Consider the following 17000-nt stretch of genomic DNA (forward strand, 5'->3'; position numbering starts at 1 on the left):
CAGGCTCCTTGTGTTTGAGTGTCCTCCATATATTGCAGTATTATACCTTTATGTTTACTTTATATGCTTTTGTAACCTGCACACGTGTCACTTTTTCCTCCTGTAATGCACCGTTTGTTACCTCTTGTATTTTGTTAGCTCACGATTGCCACTTTTGCCGCATGCAATGTAACGTTTGCTTTTGTAATTTGTTCACTTGTAATGTTCTCATGTATCAGTTCTGTTCCTATTGTGAAGTATTGTGAAGCGCTCTGATACCTTCGGGTAAAGTCTGCGCTATATAAAAACGCATACATAAAATAAAATAAAATAAAAGCACGCGATGTATTGCATCAAGGAGCAGCCTTCGGGCATGCGTTGACACACAGCTTCAAGAAAAAAAAGAAAAGCACACACTTCTCCCTCCCCCCTCCCCACCCCACTCCACCTCCCCCCCCCCCTGATCACCCAGTGTTCCTAAGAGAAGGTTAGAATTTGTTCAACTATAATTGTGCGCTATATGTGTATGTCACAAAAATTAAATTTCCCATAAAAAATAAGTTCTTTGTCAAGACCACTGTAACCTTTCTTTTCTTTATAATTAAAACAGAGCATCCGGGAATGCATCTTTTGTTTTATGCTATTAAATAAAAAAAAGATATTTGTGTCCATTTCCCCTATATATGTTTTAATTAAAATGCCGCTATTTTGGCAAAGTACAGTAGAGTAACTTTTTAACACACGTCTAGTTTCATGTTCTCATTAATAATTGCACTTCTTAACAAAGGGAAGAAATGAGCACTTTGGTGCGTCGAGTCGAGCCAGCCAGGAGTCGAACCTGGAATCTTCTGCTCCGTAGGCAGACGCGTTATCCATTGCGCCACTGGCCCACTGCTATCTCCACACGACGGGGCAGAGTACTAGACCAGTGCATATTCGCTCTGGGATATGGTCGGTAGTGTGCACGCTAGACAGGTTGAATAAGCTGGGAAAATTATAGCTTTTTCACATTAAGCAGTGAAGAGTCAAATACTGAGGTCTATGAAGGGATCACTTAAGGAACTCACCGAATGTACAGGCAATAAAAGTCACAACAACTTTAACAGCCACTGCTCTCTTGGGCAAAGAGTAGTGATGTCACTTTGTATATTTTGTTCCCTGCTCTGATTGGATCAAAGTCTTTTCGATTTGGTCAGAACTCGCGATTTAACTAGTTCTTTTCCACTGCAGTGCAAGTGCAGAGGGCGGTGTGGCGGGAAATACAACTGTTTGCACACATTATACATCGCAACTGGAAAGAACCACTATTCCGCAGACACAATACATTTGTTATTTATTTTTCTAGAACCGTGGCCAATGGCCATGCACTAGTATCACAGATGCCACGTTATTTTGACCAGTTTAAATGGAAAAAGTCACTAGCAGCTGCATCCGTGACAGCCATTATGAAGGTCCGCGCCTTCGAGACCACGCTTGTAAAGGTGCTTTTTAAAAAACATTTCACTAGCATTTATTGTTCGATGAAAATATTGGGCCCTTTGGCAAATCGACAGTTATCTGTTTTACAGTTAAAACAGACCTATCGAGAAACTCTGATGGCCCACTTTAAAAACTAAATATTGGCGTTAAATTCCTAGTATGTAACTTAATCAAATGCGTAGCTGTTTATGTAACGAAATTTACAGGTCAGTTTATTATAAAACCAGACAGGACGGAACTTCATGGTCTAACAGGCATGATGTAGTTTCTTATAATGTTTATAGATCATTGTAATGTTTATATTATTGGTTGAAAAAAGGTACCTCCACAATTCGAGCCAGCCAGGAGTCGAACCTGGAATCTTCTGCTCCGTAGGCAGACGCGTTATCCATTGCGCCACTGGCCCGCCGTGTATGAAGTCTTCAGAGAACAGGTAATAGCCAAATCACAGGTGAGGTGCTACAAGTTGGTGTTGTGACAGACAGTAAGGATATAGCGGCGCACTCTACAATAGAAAACACACAGTTCTAGGAGCTAAGTACAATATCAACTCATTCCAAGTCGCAGCTCTGAAGCCAGCCTACAGGTTTGTGGAGCTTCAGAGCCCTGCACACTTTACTGCTTTGCAGAGATGAATGCTGCCTTCGAGGGGAAAGGCTTCTTGGCTTTGCCTCCTCTAACTGCAGAAATGCGGCTGGAGCCTGACATCTTACAATTCCTTCCGTTATATATAACAATATATAACATTTTGCAGACAGTACTACATTACAACTACGAACAAACTACTATATGCTATAAACAAACAAAATCAGTTCTACAGTCTTTCAGATAAGGTGGCCTGCCAGGAAGCATCCTGTTGGCCTTGCGCCTGTGGTCACACAATGAAGGGAGCAGGCGCTGTAAGTATTGGTTGGGTACTTCCTTTGGTAATGACTAGGCCACTGACGCCAGAAGCCTCAGCACACACTGATATCTACGCAAGTGGGCTACTTTCGTGCTTGACCGGTGTTCCGAGGAGTGCTGTACCCCCATCGAGCTTTGTACCCCCTGTGGTGCCGTATCACCGGGGGTAGGAATACCTAGGCCGCAGAGTGGGGCCTAATCTACACTGTTTCTAGGTGTAGATTTTAGCGTTGGATGGAGAGAGAGGTGGGCGAGGGGATAGACGTTCATATTGGATGCTGTCCATGACGTTCACGGATGCCCCAGTGTAGATCAGAGCATGTACCGGGGATCCTGCGATTGGTACGTCGCACATTGGTGGCGGCAGACTCCGCGCACCATCTCTGCCAATGAAGGACACGAAGTACACCTCATCATCATCGTCTTCCAAACTAAACACCGCGAGGAAGCATCACTGCAAGGACCAGGGTCTTCAAGCGACAGCTGATGCACACTGCCAGAGGCCAGGGGCCGGCAGGGTGCGCAGTGAGGCTGGGGGTGAGGAGCCGGAAGACAGACAGGGCCCCTGTAGCCACGTGGTGGGCCTCTCCAGCGTCAGGGCACTACTCGCTTCTCCCCCTCCAGGGCGCTCGCCGAGGCATCACACAGCGGGGGGGGGGCGGCGTAAAGCGTGTCCCCGGGCCCAAAGGACAGGCTCCTTGTGTTTGAGTGTCCTCCATATATTGCTGTATTATACCTTTATGTTTACTTTATATGCTTTTGTAACCTGCACACGTGTCACTTTTTCCTCCTGTAATGCACCGTTTGTTACCTCTTGTATTTTGTTAGCTCACGATTGCCACTTTTGCCTCATGCAATGTAACGTTTGCTTTTGTAATTTGTTCACTTGTAATGTTCTCATGTATCAGTTCTGTTCCTATTGTGAAGTATTGTGAAGCGCTCTGATACCTTCGGGTAAAGTCTGCGCTATATAAAAACGCATACATAAAATAAAATAAAATAAAAGCACACGATGTATTGCATCAAGGAGCAGCCTTCGGGCATGCGTTGACACACAGCTTCAAGAAAAAAAAGAAAAGCACACACTTCTCCCTCCCCCCTCCCCCCCCCACTCCACCTCCCCCCCCTCCCTGATCACCCAGTGTTCCTAAGAGAAGGTTAGAATTTGTTCAACTATAATAGTGCGCTATATGTGTATGTCACAAAAATTAAATTTCCCATAAAAAATAAGTTCTTTGTCAAGACCACTGTAACCTTTCTTTTCTTTATAATTAAAACAGAGCATCCGGGAATGCATCTTTTGTTTTATGCTATTAAATAAAAAAAAGATATTTGTGTCCATTTCCCCTATATATGTTTTAATTAAAATGCCGCTATTTTGGCAAAGTACAGTAGAGTAACTTTTTAACACACGTCTAGTTTCATGTTCTCATTAATAATTGCACTTCTTAACAAAGGGAAGAAATGAGCACTTTGGTGCGTCGAGTCGAGCCAGCCAGGAGTCGAACCTGGAATCTTCTGCTCCGTAGGCAGACGCGTTATCCATTGCGCCACTGGCCCACTGCTATCTGCACACGACGGGGCAGAGTACTAGACCAGTGCACATGCGCTCTGGGATATGGTCGGTAGTGTGCACGCTAGACAGGTTGAATAAGCTGGGAAAATTATAGCTCTTTCACATTAAGTAGTGAAGAGTCAAATACTCAGGTCTATGAAGGGATCACTTAAGGAACTCACCGAATGTACAGGCAATAAAAGTCACAACAACTTTAACATCCACTGCTCTCTTGGGAAAAGAGTAGTGACGTCACTTCGTATATTTTGTTCCCTGCTCTGATTGGATCAAAGTCTTTTCGATTTGGTCAGAACTCGCGATTTAACTAGTTCTTTTCCACTGCAGTGCGAGTGCAGAGGGCGGTGTGGCGGGAAATACAACTGTTTGCGCACATTATACATCGCAACTGGAAAGAACCACTGTTCCGCAGACACAATACATTTGTTATTTATTTTTCTAGAACCGTGGCCAATGGCCTTGCACTAGTATCACAGATGCCACGTTATTTTGACCAGTTTAAATGGAAAAAGTCACTAGCAGCTGCATCCGTGACAGCCATTATGAAGGTCCGCGCCTTCGAGACCACGCTTGTAAAGGTGCTTTTAAAAAAAATTTCACTATCATTTATTGTTCAATGAAAATATTGGGCCCTTTGGCAAATCGACAGTTATCTGTTTTACAGTTAAAACAGACCTATCGAGAAACTCTGATGGCCCACTTTAAAAACTAAATATTGGCGTTAAATTCCTAGTATGTAACTTAATCAAATGCGTAGCTGTTTATGTAACGAAATTTACAGGTCAGTTTATTATAAAACCAGACAGGACGAACCTTCATGGTCTAACAGGCATGATGTAGTTTCTTATAATGTTTATAGATCATTGTAATGTTTATATTATTGGTTGAAAAAAGGTACCTCCACAATTCGAGCCAGCCAGGAGTCGAACCTGGAATCTTCTGCTCCGTAGGCAGACGCGTTATCCATTGCGCCACTGGCCCGCTGCGTTTGAAGTCTTCAGAGAAAAGATAATAGCCAAATCACAGGTGAGGTGCTACAAGTTGGTGGTGTGACAGACAGTAAAGATATAGCGGCGCACTCTACAATAGAAAACACACAGTTCTAGGAGCTAAGTACAATATCAACTCATTTCAAGTCGAAGCTCTGAAGCCAGCCTACAGGTTTGTGGAGCTTCAAAGCCCTGCACACTTTACTGCTTTGCAGAGATGAATGCTGCCTTCGAGGGGAAAGGCTTCTTGGCTTTGCCTCCTCTAACTGCAGAAATGCAGCTGGAGCGTGACATCTTACAATTCCTTCCGTTATATATAACAATATATAACATTTTGCAGACAGTACTACATTACAACTACGAACAAACTACTATATGCTATAAACAAACAAAATCAGTTCTACAGTCTTTCAGATAAGGTGGCCTGCCAGGAAGCATCCTGTTGGCCTTGCGCCTGTGGTCACACAATGAAGGGAGCAGGCGCTGTAAGTATTGGTTGGGTACTTCCTTTGGTAATGACTAGGCCACTGACGCCAGAAGCCTCAGCACACACTGATATCTACGCACGTGGGCTACTTTCGTGCTTGACCGGTGTTCCGAGGAGTGCTGTACCCCCATCAAGCTTTGTACCCCCTGTGGTGCCGTATCACCGGGGGTAGGAATACCTAGGCCGCAGAGTGGGGCCTAATCTACACTGTTTCTAGGTGTAGATTTTAGCGTTGGATGGAGAGAGAGGTGGGCGAGGGGATAGACGTTCATATTGGATGCTGTCCATGACGTTCACGGGTGCCCCAGTGTCGATCAGAGCATGTACCGGGGATCCTGCGATCGGTACGTCGCACATTGGTGGCGGCAGACTCTGCGCACCATCTCTGCCAATGAAGGACACGAAGTACACCTCATCATCATCGTCTTCCAAACTAAACACCGCGTGGGAAGCATCACTGCAAGGACCAGGGTCTTCAAGCGACAGCTGATGCACACTGCCAGAGGCCAGGGGCCGGCAGGGTGCGCAGTGAGGCTGGGGGTGAGGAGCCGGAAGACAGACAGGGCCCCTGTAGCCATGTGGTGGGCCTCTCCAGCGTCAGGGCACTACTCGCTTCTCCCCCTCCAGGGCGCTCGCCGAGGCATCACACAACAGGGGGGGGGGGCGGCGGAAAGCGTGTCCCCGGGCCCAAAGGACAGGCTCCTTGTGTTTGAGTGTCCTCCATATATTGCAGTATTATACCTTTATGTTTACTTTATATGCTTTTGTAACCTGCACACGTGTCACTTTTTCCTCCTGTAATGCACCGTTTGTTACCTCTTGTATTTTGTTAGCTCACGATTGCCACTTTTGCCGCATGCAATGTAACGTTTGCTTTTGTAATTTGTTCACTTGTAATGTTCTCATGTATCAGTTCTGTTCCTATTGTGAAGTATTGTGAAGCGCTCTGATACCTTCGGGTAAAGTCTGCGCTATATAAAAACGCATACATAAAATAAAATAAAATAAAAGCACGCGATGTATTGCATCAAGGAGCAGCCTTCGGGCATGCGTTGACACACAGCTTCAAGAAAAAAAAGAAAAGCACACACTTCTCCCTCCCCCCTCCCCACCCCACTCCACCTCCCCCCCCCCCTGATCACCCAGTGTTCCTAAGAGAAGGTTAGAATTTGTTCAACTATAATTGTGCGCTATATGTGTATGTCACAAAAATTAAATTTCCCATAAAAAATAAGTTCTTTGTCAAGACCACTGTAACCTTTCTTTTCTTTATAATTAAAACAGAGCATCCGGGAATGCATCTTTTGTTTTATGCTATTAAATAAAAAAAAGATATTTGTGTCCATTTCCCCTATATATGTTTTAATTAAAATGCCGCTATTTTGGCAAAGTACAGTAGAGTAACTTTTTAACACACGTCTAGTTTCATGTTCTCATTAATAATTGCACTTCTTAACAAAGGGAAGAAATGAGCACTTTGGTGCGTCGAGTCGAGCCAGCCAGGAGTCGAACCTGTAATCTTCTGCTCCGTAGGCAGACGCGTTATACACTGCGCCACTGGCCCACTGCTATCTATACCCGACGGGGCAGAGTACTAGACCAGTGCATATTCGCTCTGGGATATGGTCGGTAGTGTGCACGCTAGACAGGTTGAATAAGCTGGGAAAATTATAGCTTTTTCACATTAAGCAGTGAAGAGTCAAATACTGAGGTCTATGAAGGGATCACTTAAGGAACTCACCGAATGTACAGGCAATAAAAGTCACAACAACTTTAACAGCCACTGCTCTCTTGGGCAAAGAGTAGTGATGTCACTTTGTATATTTTGTTCCCTGCTCTGATTGGATCAAAGTCTTTTCGATTTGGTCAGAACTCGCGATTTAACTAGTTCTTTTCCACTGCAGTGCAAGTGCAGAGGGCGGTGTGGCGGGAAATACAACTGTTTGCGCACATTATACATCGCAACTGGAAAGAACCACTATTCCGCAGACACAATACATTTGTTATTTATTTTTCTAGAACCGTGGCCAATGGCCATGCACTAGTATCACAGATGCCACGTTATTTTGACCAGTTTAAATGGAAAAAGTCACTAGCAGCTGCATCCGTGACAGCCATTATGAAGGTCCGCGCCTTCGAGACCACGCTTGTAAAGGTGCTTTTTAAAAAACATTTCACTAGCATTTATTGTTCGATGAAAATATTGGGCCCTTTGGCAAATCGACAGTTATCTGTTTTACAGTTAAAACAGACCTATCGAGAAACTCTGATGGCCCACTTTAAAAACTAAATATTGGCGTTAAATTCCTAGTATGTAACTTAATCAAATGCGTAGCTGTTTATGTAACGAAATTTACAGGTCAGTTTATTATAAAACCAGACAGGACGGAACTTCATGGTCTAACAGGCATGATGTAGTTTCTTATAATGTTTATAGATCATTGTAATGTTTATATTATTGGTTGAAAAAAGGTACCTCCACAATTCGAGCCAGCCAGGAGTCGAACCTGGAATCTTCTGCTCCGTAGGCAGACGCGTTATCCATTGCGCCACTGGCCCGCCGTGTATGAAGTCTTCAGAGAACAGGTAATAGCCAAATCACAGGTGAGGTGCTACAAGTTGGTGGTGTGACAGACAGTAAGGATGTAGCGGTGCACTCTACAATAGAAAACACACAGTTCTAGGAGCTAAGTACAATATCAACTCATTTCAAGTCGAAGCTCTGAAGCCAGCCTACAGGTTTGTGGAGCTTCAGAGCCCTGCACACTTTACTGCTTTGCAGAGATGAATGCTGCCTTCGAGGGGAAAGGCTTCTTGGCTTTGCCTCCTCTAACTGCAGAAATGCGGCTGGAGCCTGACATCTTACAATTCCTTCCGTTATATATAACAATATATAACATTTTGCAGACAGTACTACATTACAACTACGAACAAACTACTATATGCTATAAACAAACAAAATCAGTTCTACAGTCTTTCAGATAAGGTGGCCTGCCAGGAAGCATCCTGTTGGCCTTGCGCCTGTGGTCACACAATGAAGGGAGCAGGCGCTGTAAGTATTGGTTGGGTACTTCCTTTGGTAATGACTAGGCCACTGACGCCAGAAGCCTCAGCACACACTGATATCTACGCAAGTGGGCTACTTTCGTGCTTGACCGGTGTTCCGAGGAGTGCTGTACCCCCATCGAGCTTTGTACCCCCTGTGGTGCCGTATCACCGGGGGTAGGAATACCTAGGCCGCAGAGTGGGGCCTAATCTACACTGTTTCTAGGTGTAGATTTTAGCGTTGGATGGAGAGAGAGGTGGGCGAGGGGATAGACGTTCATATTGGATGCTGTCCATGACGTTCACGGGTGCCCCAGTGTCGATCAGAGCATGTACCGGGGATCCTGCGATCGGTACGTCGCACATTGGTGGCGGCAGACTCTGCACACCATCTCTGCCAATGAAGGACACGAAGTACACCTCATCATCATCGTCTTCCAAACTAAACACCGCGCGGGAAGCATCACTGCAAGGACCAGGGTCTTCAAGCGACAGCTGATGCACACTGCCAGAGGCCAGGGGCCGGCAGGGTGCGTAGTGAGGCTGGGGGTGAGGAGCCGGAAGACAGACAGGGCCCCTGTAGTCACGTGGTGGGCCTCTCCAGCGTCAGGGCACTACTCACTTCTCCCCCTCCAGGGCGCTCGCCGAGGCATCACACAACAGGGGGGGGGGGGGCGGCGGAAAGCTTGTCCCCGGGCCCAAAGGACAGGCTCCTTGTGTTTGAGTGTCCTCAATATATTGCAGTATTATACCTTTATGTTTACTTTATATGCTTTTGTAACCTGCACACGTGTCACTTTTTCCTCCTGTAATGCACCGTTTGTTACCTCTTGTATTTTGTTAGCTCACGATTGCCACTTTTGCCGCATGCAATGTAACGTTTGCTTTTGTAATTTGTTCACTTGTAATGTTCTCATGTATCAGTTCTGTTCCTATTGTGAAGTATTGTGAAGCGCTCTGATACCTTCGGGTAAAGTCTGCGCTATATAAAAACGCATACATAAAATAAAATAAAATAAAAGCACACGATGTATTGCATCAAGGAGCAGCCTTCGGGCATGCGTTGACACACAGCTTCAAGAAAAAAAAGAAAAGCACACACTTCTCCCTCCCCCCTCCCCCCCCCCCACTCCACCTCCCCCCCCCTCCCTGATCACCCAGTGTTCCTAAGAGAAGGTTAGAATTTGTTCAACTATAATTGTGCGCTATATGTGTATGTCACAAAAATTAAATTTCCCATAAAAAATAAGTTCTTTGTCAAGACCACTGTAACCTTTCTTTTCTTTATAATTAAAACAGAGCATCCGGGAATGCATCTTTTGTTTTATGCTATTAAATAAAAAAAAGATATTTGTGTCCATTTCCCCTATATATGTTTTAATTAAAATGCCGCTATTTTGGCAAAGTACAGTAGAGTAACTTTTTAACACACGTCTAGTTTCATGTTCTCATTAATAATTGCACTTCTTAACAAAGGGAAGAAATGAGCACTTTGGTGCGTCGAGTCGAGCCAGCCAGGAGTCGAACCTGTAATCTTCTGCTCCGTAGGCAGACGCGTTATACACTGCGCCACTGGCCCACTGCTATCTATACCCGACGGGGCAGAGTACTAGACCAGTGCATATTCGCTCTGGGATATGGTCGGTAGTGTGCACGCTAGACAGGTTGAATAAGCTGGGAAAATTATAGCTTTTTCACATTAAGCAGTGAAGAGTCAAATACTGAGGTCTATGAAGGGATCACTTAAGGAACTCACCGAATGTACAGGCAATAAAAGTCACAACAACTTTAACAGCCACTGCTCTCTTGGGCAAAGAGTAGTGATGTCACTTTGTATATTTTGTTCCCTGCTCTGATTGGATCAAAGTCTTTTCGATTTGGTCAGAACTCGCGATTTAACTAGTTCTTTTCCACTGCAGTGCAAGTGCAGAGGGCGGTGTGGCGGGAAATACAACTGTTTGCACACATTATACATCGCAACTGGAAAGAACCACTATTCCGCAGACACAATACATTTGTTATTTATTTTTCTAGAACCGTGGCCAATGGCCTTGCACTAGTGTCACAGATGCCACGTTATTTTGACCAATTTAAATGGAAAAAGTCACTAGCATCTGCATCCGTGACAGCCATTATGAAGGTCCGCGCCTTCGAGACCACGCTTGTAAAGGTGCTTTTAAAAAAAATTTCACTATCATTTATTGTTCGATGAAAATATTGGGCCCTTTGGCAAATCGACAGTTATCTGTTTTACAGTTAAAACAGACCTATCGAGAAACTCTGATGGCCCACTTTAAAAACTAAATATTGGCGTTAAATTCCGAGTATGTAACTTAATCAAATGCGTAGCTGTTTATGTAACGAAATTTACAGGTCAGTTTATTATAAAACCAGACAGGACGAACCTTCATGGTCTAACAGGCATGATGTAGTTTCTTATAATGTTTATAGATCATTGTAATGTTTATATTATTGGTTGAAAAAAGGTACCTCCACAATTCGAGCCAGCCAGGAGTCGAACCTGGAATCTTCTGCTCCGTAGGCAGACGCGTTATCCATTGCGCCACTGGCCCGCTGTGTACGAAGTCTTCAGAGAACAGGTAATAGCCAAATCACAGGTGAGGTGCTACAAGTTGGTGGTGTGACAGACAGTAAAGATATAGCGGCGCACTTTACAATAGAAAACACACAGTTCTAGGAGCTAAGTACAATATCAACTCATTTCAAGTCGAAGCTCTGAAGCCAGCCTACAGGTTTGTGGAGCTTCAGAGCCCTGCACACTTTACTGCTTTGCAGAGATGAATGCTGCCTTCGAGGGGAAAGGCTTCTTGGCTTTGCCTCCTCTAACTGCAGAAATGCGGCTGGAGCCTGACATCTTACAATTCCTTCCGTTATATATAACAATATATAACATTTTGCAGACAGTACTACATTACAACTACGAACAAACTACTATATGCTATAAACAAACAAAATCAGTTCTACAGTCTTTCAGATAAGGTGGCCTGCCAGGAAGCATCCTGTTGGCCTTGCGCCTGTGGTCACACAATGAAGGGAGCAGGCGCTGTAAGTATTGGTTGGGTACTTCCTTTGGTAATGACTAGGCCACTGACGCCAGAAGCCTCAGCACACACTGATATCTACGCACGTGGGCTACTTTCGTGCTTGACCGGTGTTCCGAGGAGTGCTGTACCCCCATCGAGCTTTGTACCCCCTGTGGTGCCGTATCACCGGGGGTAGGAATACCTAGGCCGCAGAGTGGGGCCTAATCTACACTGTTTCTAGGTGTAGATTTTAGCGTTGGATGGAGAGAGAGGTGGGCGAGGGGATAGACGTTCATATTGGATGCTGTCCATGACGTTCACGGGTGCCCCAGTGTCGATCAGAGCATGTACCGGGGATCCTGCGATCGGTACGTCGCACATTGGTGGCGGCAGACTCTGCGCACCATCTCTGCCAATGAAGGACACGAAGTACACCTCATCATCATCGTCTTCCAAACTAAACACCGTGTGGGAAGCATCACTGCAAGGACCAGGGTCTTCAAGCGACAGCTGATGCACACTGCCAGAGGCCAGGGGCCGGCAGGGTGCGCAGTGAGGCTGGGGGTAAGGAGCCGGAAGACAGACAGGGCCCCTGTAGCCACGTGGTGGGCCTCTCCAGCGTCAGGGCACTACTCGCTTCTCCCCCTCCAGGGCGCTCGCCGAGGCATCACACAACAGGGGGGGGGGGGCGGCGGAAAGCATGTCCCCGGGCCCAAAGGACAGGCTCCTTGTGTTTGAGTGTCCTCAATATATTGCAGTATTATACCTTTATGTTTACTTTATATGCTTTTGTAACCTGCACACGTGTCACTTTTTCCTCCTGTAATGCACCGTTTGTTACCTCTTGTATTTTGTTAGCTCACGATTGCCACTTTTGCCGCATGCAATGTAACGTTTGCTTTTGTAATTTGTTCACTTGTAATGTTCTCATGTATCAGTTCTGTTCCTATTGTGAAGTATTGTGAAGCGCTCTGATACCTTCGGGTAAAGTCTGCGCTATATAAAAACGCATACATAAAATAAAATAAAATAAAAGCACACGATGTATTGCATCAAGGAGCAGCCTTCGGGCATGCGTTGACACACAGCTTCAAGAAAAAAAAGAAAAGCACACACTTCTCCCTCCCCCCTCCCCACCCCACTCCACCTCCCCCCCCCTCCCTGATCACCCAGTGTTCCTAAGAGAAGGTTAGAATTTGTTCAACTATAATAGTGCGCTATATGTGTATGTCACAAAAATTAAATTTCCCATAAAAAATAAGTTCTTTGTCAAGACCATTGTAACCTTTCTTTTCTTTATAATTAAAACAGAGCATCCGGGAATGCATCTTTTGTTTTATGCTATTAAATAAAAAAAAGATATTTGTGTCCATTTCCCCTATATATGTTTTAATTAAAATGCCGCTATTTTGTCAAAGAACAGTAGAGTAACTTTTTAACACACGTCTAGTTTCATGTTGTCATTAATAATTGCACTTCTTAACAAAGGGAAGAAATGAGCACTTTGGTGCGTCGAGTCGAGCCAGCCAGGAGTCGAACCTGGAATCTTCTGCTCCGTAGGCAGACGCGCTATCCATTGCGCCACTGGCCCACTGCTATCTGCACACGACGGGGCAGAGTACTAGACCAGTGCATATGCGCTCTGGGATATGGTCGGTAGTGTGCACGCTAGACAGGTTGAATAAGCTGGGAAAATTATAGCTCTTTCACATTAAGTAGTGAAGAGTCAAATACTGAGGTCTATGAAGGGATCACTTAAGGAACTCACCGAATGTACAGGCAATAAAAGTCACAACAACTTTAACATCCACTGCTCTCTTGGGCAAAGAGTAGTGACGTCACTTTGTATATTTTGTTCCCTGATCTGATTGGATCAAAGTCTTTTCGATTTGGTCAGAACTCGCGATTTAACTAGTTCTTTTCCACTGCAGTGCGAGTGCAGAGGGCGGTGTGGCGGGAAATACAACTGTTTGCGCACATTATACATCGCAACTGGAAAGAACCACTGTTCCGCAGACACAATACATTTGTTATTTATTTTTCTAGAACCGTGGCCAATGGTCATGCACTAGTATCACAGATGCCACGTTATTTTGACCAATTTAAATGGAAAAAGTCACTAGCAGCTGCATCCGTGACAGCCATTATGAAGGTCTGCGCCTTCGAGACCACGCTTGTAAAGGTGCTTTAAAAAAAAATTTCACTATCATTTATTGTTCGATGAAAATATTGGGCCCTTTGGCAAATCGACAGTTATCTGTTTTACAGTTAAAACAGACCTATCGAGAAACTCTGATGGCCCACTTTAAAAACTAAATATTGGCGTTAAATTCCGAGTATGTAACTTAATCAAATGCGTAGCTGTTTATGTAACGAAATTTACAGGTCAGTTTATTATAAAACCAGACAGGACGGAACTTCATGGTCTAACAGGCATGATGTAGTTTCTTATAATGTTTATAGATCATTGTAATGTTTATATTATTGGTTGAAAAAAGGTACCTCCACAATTCGAGCCAGCCAGGAGTCGAACCTGGAATCTTCTGCTCCGTAGGCAGACGCGTTATCCATTGCGCCACTGGCCCGCCGTGTATGAAGTCTTCAGAGAACAGGTAATAGCCAAATCACAGGTGAGGTGCTACAAGTTGGTGTTGTGACAGACAGTAAGGATATAGCGGCGCACTCTACAATAGAAAACACACAGTTCTAGGAGCTAAGTACAATATCAACTCATTTCAAGTCGAAGCTCTGAAGCCAGCCTACAGGTTTGTGGAGCTTCAGAGCCCTGCACACTTTACTGCTTTGCAGAGATGAATGCTGCCTTCGAGGGGAAAGGCTTCTTGGCTTTGCCTCCTCTAACTGCAGAAATGCGGCTGGAGCCTGACATCTTACAATTCCTTCCGTTATATATAACAATATATAACATTTTGCAGACAGTACTACATTACAACTACGAACAAACTACTATATGCTATAAACAAACAAAATCAGTTCTACAGTCTTTCAGATAAGGTGGCCTGCCAGGAAGCATCCTGTTGGCCTTGCGCCTGTGGTCACACAATGAAGGGAGCAGGCGCTGTAAGTATTGGTTGGGTACTTCCTTTGGTAATGACTAGGCCACTGACGCCAGAAGCCTCAGCACACACTGATATCTACGCAAGTGGGCTACTTTCGTGCTTGACCGGTGTTCCGAGGAGTGCTGTACCCCCATCGAGCTTTGTACCCCCTGTGGTGCCGTATCACCGGGGGTAGGAATACCTAGGCCGCAGAGTGGGGCCTAATCTACACTGTTTCTAGGTGTAGATTTTAGCGTTGGATGGAGAGAGAGGTGGGCGAGGGGATAGACGTTCATATTGGATGCTGTCCATGACGTTCACGGGTGCCCCAGTGTCGATCAGAGCATGTACCGGGGATCCTGCGATCGGTACGTCGCACATTGGTGGCGGCAGACTCTGCACACCATCTCTGCCAATGAAGGACACGAAGTACACCTCATCATCATCGTCTTCCAAACTAAACACCGCGCGGGAAGCATCACTGCAAGGACCAGGGTCTTCAAGCGACAGCTGATGCACACTGCCAGAGGCCAGGGGCCGGCAGGGTGCGTAGTGAGGCTGGGGGTGAGGAGCCGGAAGACAGACAGGGCCCCTGTAGTCACGTGGTGGGCCTCTCCAGCGTCAGGGCACTACTCACTTCTCCCCCTCCAGGGCGCTCGCCGAGGCATCACACAACAGGGGGGGGGGCGGCGGAAAGCGTGTCCCCGGGCCCAAAGGACAGGCTCCTTGTGTTTGAGTGTCCTCAATATATTGCAGTATTATACCTTTATGTTTACTTTATATGCTTTTGTAACCTGCACACGTGTCACTTTTTCCTCCTGTAATGCACCGTTTGTTACCTCTTGTATTTTGTTAGCTCACGATTGCCACTTTTGCCGCATGCAATGTAACGTTTGCTTTTGTAATTTGTTCACTTGTAATGTTCTCATGTATCAGTTCTGTTCCTATTGTGAAGTATTGTGAAGCGCTCTGATACCTTCGGGTAAAGTCTGCGCTATATAAAAACGCATACATAAAATAAAATAAAATAAAAGCACACGATGTATTGCATCAAGGAGCAGCCTTCGGGCATGCGTTGACACACAGCTTCAAGAAAAAAAAGAAAAGCACACACTTCTCCCTCCCCCCTCCCCCCCCCCCACTCCACCTCCCCCCCCCCCTCCCTGATCACCCAGTGTTCCTAAGAGAAGGTTAGAATTTGTTCAACTATAATAGTGCGCTATATGTGTATGTCACAAAAATTAAATTTCCCATAAAAAATAAGTTCTTTGTCAAGACCACTGTAACCTTTCTTTTCTGTATAATTAAAACAGAGCATCCGGGAATGCATCTTTTGTTTTATGCTATTAAATAAAAAAAAGATATTTGTGTCCATTTCCCCTATATATGTTTTAATTAAAATGCCGCTATTTTGGCAAAGTACAGTAGAGTAACTTTTTAACACACGTCTAGTTTCATGTTGTCATTAATAATTGCACTTCTTAACAAAGGGAAGAAATGAGCACTTTGGTGCGTCGAGTCGAGCCAGCCAGGAGTCGAACATGGAATCTTCTGCTCCGTAGGCAGACGCGTTATCCATTGCGCCACTGGCCCACTGCTATCTGCACACGACGGGGCAGAGTACTAGACCAGTGCATATGCGCTCTGGGATATGGTCGGTAGTGTGCACGCTAGACAGGTTGAATAAGCTGGGAAAATTATAGCTCTTTCACATTAAGTAGTGAAGAGTCAAATACTCAGGTCTATGAAGGGATCACTTAAGGAACTCACCGAATGTACAGGCAATAAAAGTCACAACAACTTTAACATCCACTGCTCTCTTGGGCAAAGAGTAGTGACGTCACTTTGTATATTTTGTTCCCTGATCTGATTGGATCAAAGTCTTTTCGATTTGGTCAGAACTCGCGATTTAACTAGTTCTTTTCCACTGCAGTGCGAGTGCAGAGGGCGGTGTGGCGGGAAATACAACTGTTTGCGCACATTATACATCGCAACTGGAAAGAACCACTGTTCCGCAGACACAATACATTTGTTATTTATTTTTCTAGAACCGTGGCCAATGGCCATGCACTAGTGTCACAGATGCCACGGTATTTTGACCAATTTAAATGGAAAAAGTCACTAGCATCTGCATCCGTGACAGCCATTATGAAGGTCCGCGCCTTCGAGACCACGCTTGTAAAGGTGCTTTTAAAAAAAATTTCACTATCATTTATTGTTCGATGAAAATATTGGGCCCTTTGGCAAATCGACAGTTATCTGTTTTACAGTTAAAACAGACCTATCGAGAAACTCTGATGGCCCACTTTAAAAACTAAATATTGGCGTTAAATTCCGAGTATGTAACTTAATCAAATGCGTAGCTGTTTATGTAACGAAATTTACAGGTCAGTTTATTATAAAACCAGACAGGACGAACCTTCATGGTCTAACAGGCATGATGTA

General features: G+C 44.9%; 8 non-coding genes across 8 annotated transcripts; all 8 read right to left on the reverse strand.

The window, feature by feature from the left end:
- Positions 1–796: 796 nt before the first annotated feature.
- Positions 797–869, reverse strand: TRNAR-ACG (transfer RNA arginine (anticodon ACG)). The gene has a single exon. It is a non-coding gene; the product is annotated as a tRNA-Arg (tRNA).
- A 922-nt stretch (positions 870–1791) lies between these two features.
- TRNAR-ACG (transfer RNA arginine (anticodon ACG)) lies at positions 1792–1864 on the reverse strand. The gene has a single exon. It is a non-coding gene; the product is annotated as a tRNA-Arg (tRNA).
- Positions 1865–3848: 1984 nt separating this feature from the next.
- Positions 3849–3921, reverse strand: TRNAR-ACG (transfer RNA arginine (anticodon ACG)). The gene has a single exon. It is a non-coding gene; the product is annotated as a tRNA-Arg (tRNA).
- Positions 3922–4842: 921 nt separating this feature from the next.
- TRNAR-ACG (transfer RNA arginine (anticodon ACG)) lies at positions 4843–4915 on the reverse strand. Its single transcript has one exon. It is a non-coding gene; the product is annotated as a tRNA-Arg (tRNA).
- A 2981-nt stretch (positions 4916–7896) lies between these two features.
- Positions 7897–7969, reverse strand: TRNAR-ACG (transfer RNA arginine (anticodon ACG)). The gene has a single exon. It is a non-coding gene; the product is annotated as a tRNA-Arg (tRNA).
- A 2986-nt stretch (positions 7970–10955) lies between these two features.
- TRNAR-ACG (transfer RNA arginine (anticodon ACG)) lies at positions 10956–11028 on the reverse strand. Its single transcript has one exon. It is a non-coding gene; the product is annotated as a tRNA-Arg (tRNA).
- A 1989-nt stretch (positions 11029–13017) lies between these two features.
- Positions 13018–13090, reverse strand: TRNAR-ACG (transfer RNA arginine (anticodon ACG)). Its single transcript has one exon. It is a non-coding gene; the product is annotated as a tRNA-Arg (tRNA).
- Positions 13091–14011: 921 nt separating this feature from the next.
- On the reverse strand, positions 14012–14084 carry TRNAR-ACG (transfer RNA arginine (anticodon ACG)). The gene has a single exon. It is a non-coding gene; the product is annotated as a tRNA-Arg (tRNA).
- Between the last annotated feature and the right edge of the window lie 2916 nt (positions 14085–17000).

The sequence above is a fragment of the Lissotriton vulgaris genome, chromosome 5, assembly GCF_964263255.1.
Source record: "Lissotriton vulgaris chromosome 5, aLisVul1.2, whole genome shotgun sequence".
In the NCBI taxonomy this organism is placed as follows: Eukaryota; Metazoa; Chordata; class Amphibia; order Caudata; family Salamandridae; genus Lissotriton; species Lissotriton vulgaris.